Raw genomic sequence first — 14,831 nt, forward strand, 5'->3', positions numbered from 1 at the left:
GCCGAACTGGGACAAGCTTTGGTGTAAGCTTCTTGCAAACCTCCCTCAAGAAGACTCGTGGTTCCGAGAGGGAACGTGTCACCTCCGTGTGCAAAACGACATACGTACACTGCCTTTTCCCGCCTTAATTTTTTACACAACCAGATTAGACCAAATAGAAGTACCGTGCTAAGTTTTGGAATTATTCCGGGCTCGTTTCGCCTTTTTTATACATTAATTGAGTTTCTGGGCATTTAATGTGCATAATTCAAATTTGAGCTACAAGCACATGCTCCAGTGCACCAAAGTTGTTTGAAAAATCACATGTGTGGCTGAGGGAGTCCTGGATTAGGGGGTCTTCGGACAGCCGGACTATATCCTTTGGCCGGACTGTTGGACTATGAAGATACAAGATTGAAGACTTCGTCTCGTGTCCGGATGGGACTCTACGTGGCATGGAAGGCAAGCTAGGCAATACACATATGTATAACCGACCTTGTGTAACCCTAGCCCTCTCCGGTGTCTATATAAACCGGAGGGTTTTAGTCCGTAGGACAACATACAATCATACCATAGGCTAGCTTCTAGGGTTTAGCCTCTACGATCTCATGGTAGATCAAGTCTTGTAATACTCATATCATCAAGAACAATCAAGCAGGACGTAGGGTATTACCTCCATCAAGAGGGCCCGAACCTGGGTAAACATCATGTCCCGTGCCTCCTGTTACCATCCGCCTTAGACGCACAGTTCGGGACCCCCTACCCGAGATCCGCCGGTTTTGACACCGACATTGGTGCTTTCATTGAGAGTTCCGTTGTGTCGTCATCATAAGGAGGATAGCTCATCTTGTTGTCAAGGACAATATCACCTCTAGGGGAGCCCTGGCTGTAGGCCAAACTCTCCGACTAGGCGGCTTCGTCATGACCGCCCGCTCGGCCGCTGCGCCGATGATGACTTCTCGGGTCATCGAAAATAGCCTCCACATCGGCTCGAAATTTGCCGAGCAGATGCATCCAATAGAGCTCTCCTCTTTGAACGAGCTCTTGGATCGCATCGCCGCTCTGGGAGTCACTACGGACTACTATCGGATCGGGCTTAAACCCGACCAAAGGGAGATTAACTCTCCGCCGGTCACCCATCAGATAGCGGTGGTGGAGGAGCAATGCGGCGATTCTCCCTTTATCCCGAGGACGAACTATGTCCGGATTCCCGAGCTCTCCGAGCTGGATACTTGCTCACGGGAGGACACCGCCTTAACCCTAAACCCATAATCAGGCCGCATACCGAACCCGCGGGGCAACATCTCGGAGCCCGAACTCCCAAGATCGGAAACTCCCTTGCCCCGGGATCACAGATTGGGTCAAAGTCTGGACTTGAATCCACCCACCCACTATTGACACACGAACACGTCACGTGTACCCTCGACACCGGGGGTGATGCACCGCAGCTCACGTCGAAGGAGACCCGACCGACAGCGCGATACGCAAGACAGTCAGCGGGCGCTTTTGAAGACCCGAAACCCCACACGCCCGGGAGGGATCCCGTCAGGGAGTGCGGCGGCTATGGGCTGCCCTAGGTCGATTCGCTCGCCTCTAGAGCCTCATGGATCGCTTCCCTCCAACGCGAAGAACGAACGAATAACAAGAAAGAAAGATACAAGGGTAGGGGATAAAGATAGATGAACACAAAAGTGTAATAGATTGATTGGTTCGATTGGTGTTGTTCAATCGGTCATCACCCCCAACATATATAAGAGGCGGTTGGACTTCCCGTACAAGAAAAGGATTCATCTAGGCTTTCCTTACAAAAAATTACATCAATTCACGTCCTAGAGTCCTAATTCTATTCCAACTCGGATTTAGTCTGAATCTGGCCCAACTTCTGTCTTCCTCCTTGCGCTGGCCGCCGAGCTTGCATATGACCTCCGATCAAGACGGCCCAAATATGAAACTTGTGTGCCTCGACGAGACGAACAATTCTTATGTTGAACACTTTTCCAAATAAGACCATCTTGAATATTCTACGAAGCCATCTTTAATATCCAGTCGGACTCGGTCATGTAACGGACTGGATTGTCCGAGTCTCGTAGTGAACTTATAGGCCGTATACTATCTCAAATGATAATGACTCCAAAACCAAAGTTCACCGTTTTGACGATGCACACAACTTCCGTGTTTATCACTTTTCCATGCGAGGTCATATGGATTACCTTTCGGGCACATCTTCAGTTTCACACGGATCCGAGCTCATCCACTCGGATATTAGAGTTTTTCGTCCGACTGAACCTTTTCACTCGGATGTCAGAGTCTTTCACTCGGAAGACAATCTTTCACTCGGATGACTATAATTTCACTCGGAAGACAATCTTTCACTCGGATGACTATATTTCACTCGGAAGGCAATATCTTACTCGAACGTCAAGTTTTCATTCCGACGGTAATCTTTTCACTCGGAATAACTTCACTCGGATGATAATTTCACTCGGATTACTATATTTTCACTCGGAAGCCAATCTTTTACTCGATCGATAAGTTTTCACTCGACCTTTTACTCGATCGGTAGGTTTTCACTCGGATGGTAAACTTTTCACTCGGATTTCCCGACTGAAAACACAGCCTGATCTTGATTTGCCTCTCCAGGTTGCAGACGATCTCGGATTCAGACAAATTTTATATGAAAAACGATCGGCTCGACGATACAAAACTTTTTCGTGTTGAAGGTTTTTTGATTCAAGGCGTCCTTGATGGCCGAATTACTCGCGCAACCTATCAGACAAGTGTCTGGCACCTCGCGCCATATTTCTGTTGAGGTTCGGTCTCCAGTGTATTGCCTCTAACTTTTGCATATGAACTCGGATTGAGATAATTTATATATCAAAATCGATTGGCTCGACGAGATGAAGAAAATTCCTTATGAGTGCTCCTTCATCAGAGATCATCTTGAAGACGTGATTGGCCAAAAACCACTCGAAACATTGAATTATGACACTCGGAGTATAGTTTCGGTCCGTAAGATAAGGTCGAATGAATATAACCGAAACATCAAAGTTGTTCCACTCGGCGACGTGAATATTTTCATGCTGAAAACCCGTTCACTCGAGACCATCTTCATTGCAATCTATATCTTGCCAAAATCAGGTGTCAACACATGCCCCCCTGTTTTCTGGCAGAGCTTGCGTGCCAGAAAATACCTTACTTAGGGTAATGTTTAAGCACGATGTCAACACTCCATCGGCTGTGCATGTTGAGTATGATAATTTTAATCATCCATATGCTCATGTTAGTTGCTTCTTCGGTAGAGCCTCTTGGATAATAGTTGTCTGAAAACAACAATTGGATGTCACAAAGGCTTCCACATAAATTTCTTATGTCAATCCGGACCTTGCATTTGTCCAGGCATTCCCTGAGAATATTAGAGCCCTTCAACGAAGACGGTTGCCGAACGATTATGACCATGCACCTCAAAGGAATACTGTCAACTGTTCGGCGACTCAACTCGTTATCAAAGTACACCATCAAGCCTCCGCCGAACAACGTCTGTCTCCTGACTTGGATCCTGCAAATAAATAACATTTGGAGTCGGGGCTCTTTTATGCACTAGACCCTTGATTGGTGGTCAACTCAATAATTAAGTCGGCCTCGCCAGTATTGGCAAACACTGAGCATCGGCTATAGGAGTAGGAAATCAACCATGGTGAACACCGTTAGCCAGATGCCGGGTTTGTCAACACAATGAATTCTGAGGGCGATATGCAAATATCGGCCATGCGTTCTTATCTCAAAAGTGCTCGGGAGTCCGTCCACCAAAGTGTGATTAGCCTAAATAAGTCAGATGTTTCGACTGAGGATAAATTCCATAGCGTTGATTTTGATGGTACGATTGAAGAATATGGATGAGACGCCTCCTGGAGTCTCCTATATGAAAATTGTCGTCCTCGCCTACGGGCTTTACACTTGTAGTCCCTTATTTCTGCTGGCTTCGCAACAAGAGATGTGATGCCGCTCTTGACTCGAGGATTTCCCTTTGGAACCCAGGCCATGTTCCTCTTCTCCAGCTCTTTGGCCCTAAGACGTTTTAGCTTCTTCTGTTGCGAATATGGTAAGCCAAGTGGGCGTCCCGACTGGGACTTTGGTTTATGCACTGGCAAATTCTTCTTGACTTTGGGCATCTCTGGCTTGGCCTGTCCAAACTTGACTATTGGATCCTTGAATTTTACTTGCTTCACTTTCTTGTCCTTAGCAGCTAACATAGGCCCGGCTGGCTTTTTGTCATTTGGAGTCGGATCTGAAATAGCACTCTTGCGGCCATCCTTTTCTTTCTTCACCTTTTTAACACTTGTTGCAATAGAAGGTCGGACATCATTTCTATTTTGACTGCTCCTCTTGGGAACCCATGCCATGTTCTTCTTTCTCAACTCATGTGCACTAAGTCTTTGTAATTCCTTCTCTTGCCAATGTGCTAAGCCGAGTGAGCACATCGGTTGTGATTTTTTGCAACCAATGCCAACTCTTTTTTGGCCTTGTGCACTCTCAACTTCTTCCCTTTAGATTTGGCACTTGATTGACTTGCCTCGTTGCCTTTTGTAGCCAATGTCAATACTTTAATTGGCTCATTTGAGAACAAATCTAAAGTAGCACACTTACGACCATCTTTCTTGACCTGGTACACTTGCTTGACCACCTCTTTCTTTTTTCTTGAGCTCCGGACCGATTCCTTATGATTGAAACGGTCTTTGACGTGTGATTGTTCATCAAATGTTGATCTTTTTGGAGCTGCATAATGTTGGCGAGATGATCTAAAACAAGATGTATAATTTGCCCTTGTATCATACGTGCCCCATGATGGATATGGATTTACATGAGCGTAGGGAGGCATCCACGACATTGGCATTGGCGGCCCAAAAGCAGGATATGAAGTCTGCTTGCTCAACGTCTTCCTTTGCCAATCCAAGTCTTCAGATTTATGCCTTGCGGGTGACTTTGATGCTTTTGCTTCACTCAACCGTTAAGCACTCTTTGCCTCACTTATCTTTTGGTACTTTTCTAATAACTGCGCGAACGTGACTTTCGGTTTTTTGCTTTTGTGCTTACCATGGCATTTGCTTTGTTTGGTTGTGCGTGCACCTGTCCTTGAATTCTCTTGTTGCCCCCCAGTGCTAGATGTTATCATTGTAGCTTTGATGGAATTTCCGTCTTCAAGATTGTTCTTGATGCACTTTTTAACAATATCCTTGCTCGAAGACTTGACCCCATCATCATTGACGTGTACATGTCCACTTTTAGATAAATCGGCTGAAGATAGCCGAGTCAACATTTGATGTACGTCAAAATGATCCGACTGTCCAAATGATCGTGCCTCAACAAACTGCAATTGTCCTATCTTGTCTGATTGCTTGACTTGATGGATCATGTGGCAATCTTTGACATTTTTCTTGAACGAACATTGCGTTGGCTCTTGTCTTGACAACTCGACATCGTGATCAATTATAATAATAAGATTAGTCAGCGATGTATCGATGATGTGATCCACTATGACTGCACTGGACGTACACTCCTGGTCCATTAACCGATATTGTGATACCGGCTTCGATACAAAACAACCGAGCAATGTCGGTTTAACATCATCCGATTCGTCTATGCCTTGATTTTCGTCCTCCTTTCCCGATGCTCTTGAATCGGCTATCCTGGAGAACTTTGAACCTGGCTTTATACTCCTGCAACCAAAATAATTATAGAATATATGTCTCATCTGAGACCAAATGTTAGCCAGGCATGAAACAAACAAAGTTGCCCATATGAATATAAAGTTCAGTCGGCATGACGGGAACAACTTTGGTTGCGATAAGTTGTCACTATTAGCCTCTATGAATGGTGCCATGTGTTGATCAGCATGATTAGTAACATGATAATTCGAAACAAACAGATTACTCATCTCGATCGGTCTTTCAAAATTAATTAAAATCTTACTAACGGGTGCATCAACAATATGATTTTGACCGAATCGAAAACGGAGTAAATCTCGGCTAGGTGTACCTTTGTGAAGTCGTTGGAACGAGAAGATGGTTCCGCCACTGGAACAATACCTTGCTCCACTTCTGAATAATTCTCGAATGCATCTTCCTCTTTTTCTGGATCACGTGCCTCATCACTCGGATTGCCTGAATAGATTTGACTTGGATTTCCCGAGTAGATTTCACTCAGATTACCCGAATGGATTCCACTCGGCCGCTCTTCGTCAGCTATACTTCGTTCAGCTGCATGCTCTGGTTCTTGTTCTTCGTCACTAGTCAAACTTTGTTTAGCCATATAACTTTGCTCTTGATGCTCATCAATTTCTTTGGCACGGAACTCATAGGGCAGCATGTAAGCTCCCTCACATTCAGAAAAATCGAGCACGGCCAAACTGTTGCATTTACTGTTCTTTTGCTCGGTGCAGCTTGCATCTTCTATTTTGGTACACGCAGCAATAACTGGCTTGATGCACTCGGCTCTAGCGGCTTTAGCCGGTGATGCACTCGGCTGACACGATGCGCTCGGCTGGCTCGATGCAACGCACTCGGCTTAAACGTCTCAGTGGTCAATTTGGTTTCAATTGAATCCACCATTGTCTTGTCACAAAAGGAACTGTTCAACTCAGCTGTAGACGACTTAGTCATATTTGACTCAGTTTCAACCAAATCAACCGTATTAGCCGAGCGAACCCTTTCTTGACGATTTTCTTGCAAAGCTTCTTTTTTATCTTGCCCCAAAATTGCAAAGGAGCCAACATGGTTGCTACATGAAGGAAGGCACTTGACGTATTCTTGCAAATATTCCACTCCACGTTTCTTCTTGAGTGCTTCATAAGCATGTCGATATTCTGCTGGTAATTCCTCAAGAGTTGGCGTAGTAAATTCGTTGACGCTATTCCCTGTGAGCTTTGGCTTGATCTTGTCCACTTGGGCCACATGTTTTTCTTTAAACTCAGCCCTGCTTGGATCAGCTTGCCCCCCAATACTTTTATGATCTTTCGGCAATGAATTGATGTTGCCGAAATTTTGTGATTGTATAGGGGGTGTATAACATGCTGCAATGATAGGTGAAGACATGTGCAATGTTGTTGAATATTTTCTCGTGCCAATTTGATCAATCGGTAACACTTCATCTTCTTTCAAAACCCTAGCTTTTATTGCCTCATAATCAGGAACCAAACATTTATCATGTTGCTTGAGGCAAAGAGTGGTAATCTTCTTATTTTGCGCTAAGCTTTTTAACGCAGCCAAAGTCACCTCATCTCCTGCACTATTAGACACATACACTCCTGTAGAATCTCCATTCACTTGGCCATAAAAGTGAGCGGAGTCATGAATACTTTTAGTTGCATATGATGCTGAACAATTAATATCATGAGGTGTATTATATGATGACTAAGGATAACCGGCCAAATAGCTAATGGAAGGATGGCCGATTGCCTCATTCATCGGCATGTTTGGGGATAAACCCGCATATTGCGAGTTGGATGCCGATGGATAAAACTGTGAGATGCCCTCCTGCACATGAGGTGTCATATATTGATCACTCGAACAAATTGTGTTGTTCATCGGCATATTGAAAGATGTTTTCGATGCACGAAAGTTCAGATTCATAAGTTGCATGTCGCGATTATGTAAATTCCAAGTTTCTCCAATGGAATAACTAGTCAGCCTTTGCTCGTTCGGGCTAGCCGACATGACATGTCCATTGAAAGATCTAGCAACATCAACATAATGGCTATTTGCATCTACGTAAGGAGATTGATGATACATGTTACCGTTGTAGATTGCAGCCGCTCGATGACGCTCTCCTCGTAGCAAGAACAGGCTGGAGACTATTCAAAGCTTTGTCCCCAGCGGAGTCGCCAAAAAGTGTGTTGACACACGAACACGTCGCGTGTACCCTCGACACTGGGGGTGATGCACCGCAGCTCACGTCGAAGGAGACCCGACCGACAGTGCGATACGCAAGACAGTCAGCGGGCGCTTTTGAAGACCCGAAACCCCACACGCCTGGGAGGGACCCCGTCAGGGAGTGCGGCGGCTATGGGCTGCCCTAGGTCGATTCGCTCGCCCCTAGAGCCTCGTGGATTGCTGCCCTGCAACGCGAAGAACGAACGAATAACGAGAAAGAAAGATACAAGGGTAGGGGATAAAGATAGATGAACACAAAAGTGTAATAGATTGATTGGTTCGATTGGTGTTGTTCAATCGGCCATCACCCGCAACATATATAAGAGGCGGTTGGACTTCCCGTACAAGCAAAGGATTCATCTAGGCTTTCCTTACAAAAAATTACATCAATTCACGTCCTAGAGTCCTAATTCTATTCCAACTCGGATTCAGTCTGAATCTGGCCCAACTTCTATATTCCTCCTTGCGCGGGCCGCCGAGCTTGCATATGACCTCCAATCAAGATGGCCCAAATATGAAACTTGTGCGCCTCGACGAGACAAACAATTCTTATGTTGAACACTTTTCCAAATAAGACCATCTTGAATATGCTACGAAGCCATCTTTAATATCCAGTCGGACTCGGTCATGTAACGGACTGGATTGTCCGAGTCTCGTAGTGAACTTACAGGCCGTATACTATCTCAGATGATAATGACTCCAAAACCAAAGTTCACCGTTTTAATGATGCGCACAACTTCCGTGTTGATCACTTTTGCATCCGAGGTCATCTGGATTACCTTTCGGGCACATCTACAGTTTCACTCGGATCCGAGCTCATCCAGTCGGATATTAGAGTTTTTCTTCCGACTGGACCTTTTCACTCGGATGTTAGAGTCTTTCACTTGGATGACTATAATTTCACTCGGAAGACAATCTTTCACTCGGATGACTATATTTCACTCAGAAGGCAATATCTTACTCGAACGTCAAGTTTCCATTCCGACGGTAATCTTTTCACTCAATGATAATTTCACTCAGATTACTATATTTTCACTCGGAAGCCAATCTTTTACTCGATCGATAAGTTTTCACTCGACCTTTTACTCGATCGGTAGGTTTTCACTCGGATGGTAAACTTTTCACTCGGATTTCCCGACTGAAAACACAGCCTGATCTTGATTTGCCTCTCCAGGTTGCATACGATCTCGGATTGAGACAAATTTTATATGAGAAACAATCGGCTCAACGAGACAAAACTTTTTCGTGTTGAAGGTTTTTTGATTCAAGGCGTCCTTGATGGCCGAATTACTCGCGCAACCTATCAGACAAGTGTCTGGCACCTCGCGCCATATTTCTGTTGAGGTTCGGTCTACAGTGTATTGCCTCTAACTTTTGCATATGAACTCGGATTGAGATAATTTATATATCAAAATCGATTGGCTCGACGAGACGAAGACAATTCCTTATGAGTGCTCCTTCATCCGAGGTCATCTTGAAGACGTGATTGTCCAAAAACCACTCGAAACATTGAATTATGACACTCGGAGTATAGTTTCGGTCCGTAAGATAAGGTCGAATGAATATAACCGAAACATCAAAGTTGTTCCACTCGGCGATGTGAATCTTTTCATGCTGAAAACCCATTCACTCGAGACCATCTTCATTGCAATCTATATCTTGCCAAAATCAGGTGTCAACACCCACCCAGATTCAAAGATCTTTCCCACATTAGGCAAGCGCCCCAAGAGACAGTACATCACTATTGGGCCAGATTCCTCCTTGTAATGAACAAGGTCAAGGACTGTCGCGAGGAAGACGCAATTTCGTTCTTTTGCAACAATTGCACGGACAAGGGAATCCTCAACGCCATAAGTCGCCGTGACATAACACACTTCACTGACTTGGCGGCCTTAGTACGGAAATACTGTGCGATGGAAAGTGCCTGGAAAACCCAAACGCAATTTTGGGATAATCCGGCTCTGACAAAACCCCCTGTCAGAACTAAAAGGGTGTACTCTTATAAGTCGCGTGACTCAATTACAAAGAAGCAAAAGCCCACTACAGGGCATGGAACTGTATTGGAGGGATGGCTTAACGGGCCCTGCAAAATCCATAGTACAGCGGATACCTTATCAACACATAGCCTTAGAGCATGTTGGGTACTCCGGCAGGTGGCCACGAGCGGTGAGGATCTCCTCATCCAAAATACCTCAGAGCACCTTCCCATGGATAATAATACAATATTGACAGTCTTCGAGACCTTCGCCTCAAATAATAGGCGTAAGCGAGCACTCCGTAGCCTTGCCGAAGTCTACCATGTGGCAGCAATAAATCCATGGAGCGACACGGCCATTACCTTCAATGCCAGTGACGAACCTAAATTCCGAATAGCCTGAGCACCAACCGCTTTGGTCCTCGGCCCAATTGTTGACGGCTTTCGGCTCACTAAAGTGCTCATGGACGGCGGCAGCGGATTAAACCTCATTTATGAGGAGACTCTTCAAAAAATGGAAATAGACAACAACCGTATTGAGCAAAGCAGTACGACCTTCCGAGGAATCATCCCCAGTTGGGAGGCATGTTGCACTGGGAAAATCACACTTGATGTGGTATTCGGCACTCCGGAGAATTACAGGTCCGAAGAAATTACATTCCATGTGGCCCCGTTCAGTAGCGGATACCACGCCCTTCTAGGGCGGGAGGCATTCATGATTTTTCAAGCCATACCCCATTACGGGTACATGAAGCTCAAAATGCCCAGGTCCAATGGAATCATCACTCTAGTTAGTGACCCGGACATAGCACTCCGTGCCGAGAACAAAACAGCCGCACTGGCCCTCGAGGCACTATCTGAAGCCCTTGTGGCAGAGGAGTTAACCACGATGCGCTCCATGGTGGACAGGGACAACGTGATACTAGACAAAAGATCCAAATCCACCTCCTTTAAACCAGCGGACGAAATAGTCAAATTCCAAGTCCATCCAATGGACCCCGCAGAAATAGCATCCATTGGGGCACAGCTAAACCCCGCTGTTGACACCGCACTACGGGAGTTTCTGCGTGAGAATTGGTACATATTCGCCTGGCATCCTTCATACATGCCAGGAATCCCACGCAGATTGGCCGAGCATAGCCTTAATATTTTAAAAGGATTCAAGCCGGTCAAGCAGACTCTTCGGTGTTTCTCTGAACCTAAGCGACAAGCCATGGGAGAGGAGCTAGCCAAGCTACTGGAAGCCGGATTCATTAAAGAAATAAAACATCCAGACTGGCTAGCAAACCTGGTGATGGTACCAAAGAAGGACAAATCCTGGCGCCTATGCGTCGACTTCAAAGACCTTAACAAGGCTTTCCCAAAGGATCCCTTCCCACTCCCTCGCATCGATCAAATCATCGACGCTACCGCAGGACACGAATCATTGTGCTTCCTCGATGCATACTCCGGTTACCACCAGATTAAGATGGCAGAGTCTGATCAAGCTGCAACGGCATTTATCACGCCATACGGTCCTTTCTGTTTTAACACAATGCCCTTTGGGCTCAAAAACGCCGGCGCGACATATCAACGCATGACCCAAACATGTCTAGAAAAGCAGATCGGCAAGACTAAGGAGGCATATGTAGACGATGTGGTCATTAAAACCAGACACGTCGACTCCTTAATAGACGATTGAGGCTCACGTTCGCCAATCTCCGAACATACCACATTAAGCTCAATCCGGAAAATGCATTTTCGGCGTCCCCGCCGGAAAGCTCCTGGGCTTCATCGTATCCAGTAGAGGATTTGAAGCAAATCCGGCTAAAATCCGAGCTCTGTCGCAGTTGGCTATCCTAACTGACCACAAGCAAATCCAGAAATTAACTGGATGTGTGGCGGCTTTAAGCCGCTTTATCTCCCGATTAGGAGAAAAGGCACTCCCCCTTTATCGCCTTCTTCGGCGCACCGAACACTTTGAGTGGACGGACGCAGCCACGGCCGGACTGGAAGGAATAAAAGCCATCCTGGCCACCAACCCAATCTTGGCCACGCCAACTGTTGGCGAACCAATGCTATTATATATAGCGGCAACTCACCAAGTTGTAAGCGCAGTGCTCGTCGTCGAACGAGAGATGGACGGACATAAATTCCCCCTTCAAAAGCCGGTATATTATGTATCCACCGTCCTCACTCCATGCAAATCACGGTACCCACATTATCAAAAGATAGCATACGTGGTATTCATGGCATCCCAAAAATTACGACATTACTTTCAAGAGTGTTCAATTACGGTGGCCTCCGAAGTACCACTCAATGACATAATAAACAACTGCGATGCCACGGGCCGGATTGCCAAATGGGCTATCGAGCTCCTCCCGTTCGACATAACATATAAACCACGACGAGCCATTAAGTCGCAAGTACTGGCCGATTTCGTAGCCGAATGGACAGAAGCCGAATTCCCTAAAGAGTACGGCGCATACTCCAATTGGATCATGCACTTCGATGGCTCTAAAATGCTGGCTGGTCTGGGGGCTGGCGTCGTCCTGACGTCCCCCACCGGAGATACAGTGCAATACGTACTCCAAATACTATATACAGACTCCAATAACGCAGCCGAATACGAGGCCCTATTACATGGTCTCCGGATGGCAGTCTCCATGGGCATTCAATGCCTGGAGGTGCGTGGGGACTCGAACCTCGCAATATCCCAAATAAATGGAGACTTCGATGCCAAGGATCCGAAAATGGTGGCATATCGCAATGCCGTCCTCAAAATGTCAGCTCGGTTCGAGGGGCTTGAATTCCACCATGTGGCTCGGGAAAACAACCAGGCGGCGGACATCCTTGCCTCGGCGCTAAACGCGACCCTGTCCCACCGAACATCTTCCTGGAAAAACTGTTTAAACCATCCGTGGTATGGGAAGGGGAAACCCGCAACAATAGTCCAGATCCGGCCACAACCCCAGACACCGAACACTCTGACACAATCGGAGGCTCGTCCATCGAAATAACACCTTCAGCCCATGTAAAAATGGTCGTTATCGCCCCGTGGACAGAACCATTCCTGGCCTACCTAACCAGGCAGGAATTACCCGAGGACCAAAATGAGGCACACTGCATAGTGCGGCGATCTAAAGCCTATAAGGTCCACGAGGGAGAGCTTTATAAGAAAAGCACTGCCGGAGTCCTTCAAAGGTGCATCTTCGAAGAGGAAGGGCAGAAGCTTTTGGCAGAAATCCATGCCGGACTCGGCGGCCATCACGCCGCAGCCTGGGCCCTTGTAAGCAAGGCCTTCCGTACAGGTTTTTATTGGCCGACGGTCCGGGCAGATGCGCAGCATCTGGTCCAGCATTGCGTTGGTTGCCAGCTATTTGCAAACCAAAGCCATATGCCGCCTACCGCTCTCCAAACAATCCCCATTACTTGGCCCTTTGCAGTCTAGGGGCCTGATATGGTCGGACCCCTTAAAGGGGGAACCCATAAGAAAAAAATACTTACTAGTCATGGTGGATAAATTCACCAAATGGATAGAAGCCAAACCTGTCAAAACGGCTGAATCCGGACCGGTGATAGACTTCATATCCGGGGTTGTACACCGTTACAGCGTCCCCCATAGCATCATCACTGACAACGGCACGAATTTTACAGCCGACGAGGTGAAACTTTGGTGCAGCAACATGGGCATCAAGCTCGATTATGCTTATGTCTATCACCCGCAAACTAACGGTCAAGTCGAACGAGCGAATGGTCTTATCATGAGCAGCATTAAATCCATATTAGTGCGGTCCTTAAACGAATCAAACACACACTGGGTAGAGGAGCTCGACTCCGTACTATGGGGACTGCGGACCACGCCGAACCGCACTACCGGATACACGCTGTTTTTATGGTGTACGGCGCCGAGGCGGTGCTGCCCTGCGACATAATTCATGACTCACCTCGAGTGCGCATGTAAGAAGAAAGAGAGTCCAGGCTCGATTGGCAGGATAGTTTGGATGCCCTGGAGGAGGAGCGCGACGTGGCAAAAGCCCGTTCCGCATTCTATTAGCAACAGGCTCAAAGGTATCAAAGCAGAGAAGTGCGGGCCAAAACCTATAACTTGGCGAACTAGTTCTACGCCTGCCAGAGAAGAAAAAGAACAAGCTCAAGCCCAAATGGGAAGGTCCATTCATTATCGACCAGGTTCTGACCGGTGCAGTGTACCGTCTGCGGGATGCATCGGACAATCGACTTGAGCCAAACCCATGGAACGCAGCCAGACTCCGAAGATTCTACGCCTAGCGTCGGACTCTATGTTCGTCTCCTTACCTCCATCAATTTTTTGCACATCTGTTTTTTCTTTCTTTCTTTCTTCTGTCCTTCTCTTCAAGGCCCTAAAGGGCTAAACTTGTGTCTTGGTTACACAATCTTGATGCGCTAACCGCGCTCATTATACCTGAGGGCTTCTTATACAGAAGCTTAAACTAATTATTTTTCCAGGCTTTATGCCCCGCACATGTGTTATTCTTCCACATGTACCTTTTTTCGCCATTATATGCATCAATATGACTTAAGATTTGGCCAAGCTGGGTTGCCTAGCTCTTGTATTTATGCCTTACGTTCCCGTTAATTCGGCTAGGGCATAAGGGGAGCACCTCTGCGATTGCTACTGCCGGGTCAGCCAGATGTGTACCTCAGACTGGGTGAAGCCGAAAGCTAGCGTTCTTAAGGGAATATTCGGTCGGTGAATAAAAGATGACTTTCATTTAATTTACTACACGCCCCCAGATGTTTTTAGCCTGCGTCTCGCAGTTTGGACATGCACATGAGGGCATGCGTACCCAGGGAAAGGAACCCTTAACGGAACTATTCTCCCTAGAAGATGTTTCTTACTATCCATGTAATATAACATAGCTAGTTGGGTACTTGTCTGTTCAAGCACTTATGACCCCTACGCCTGGTTTCCATGCATACCTCAGTTTTTA

Source organism: Triticum urartu, chromosome 1A, assembly GCF_056163025.1.
Source record: "Triticum urartu cultivar PI428250 chromosome 1A, HENAU_Tu73, whole genome shotgun sequence".
Lineage (NCBI taxonomy): Eukaryota > Viridiplantae > Streptophyta > Magnoliopsida > Poales > Poaceae > Triticum > Triticum urartu.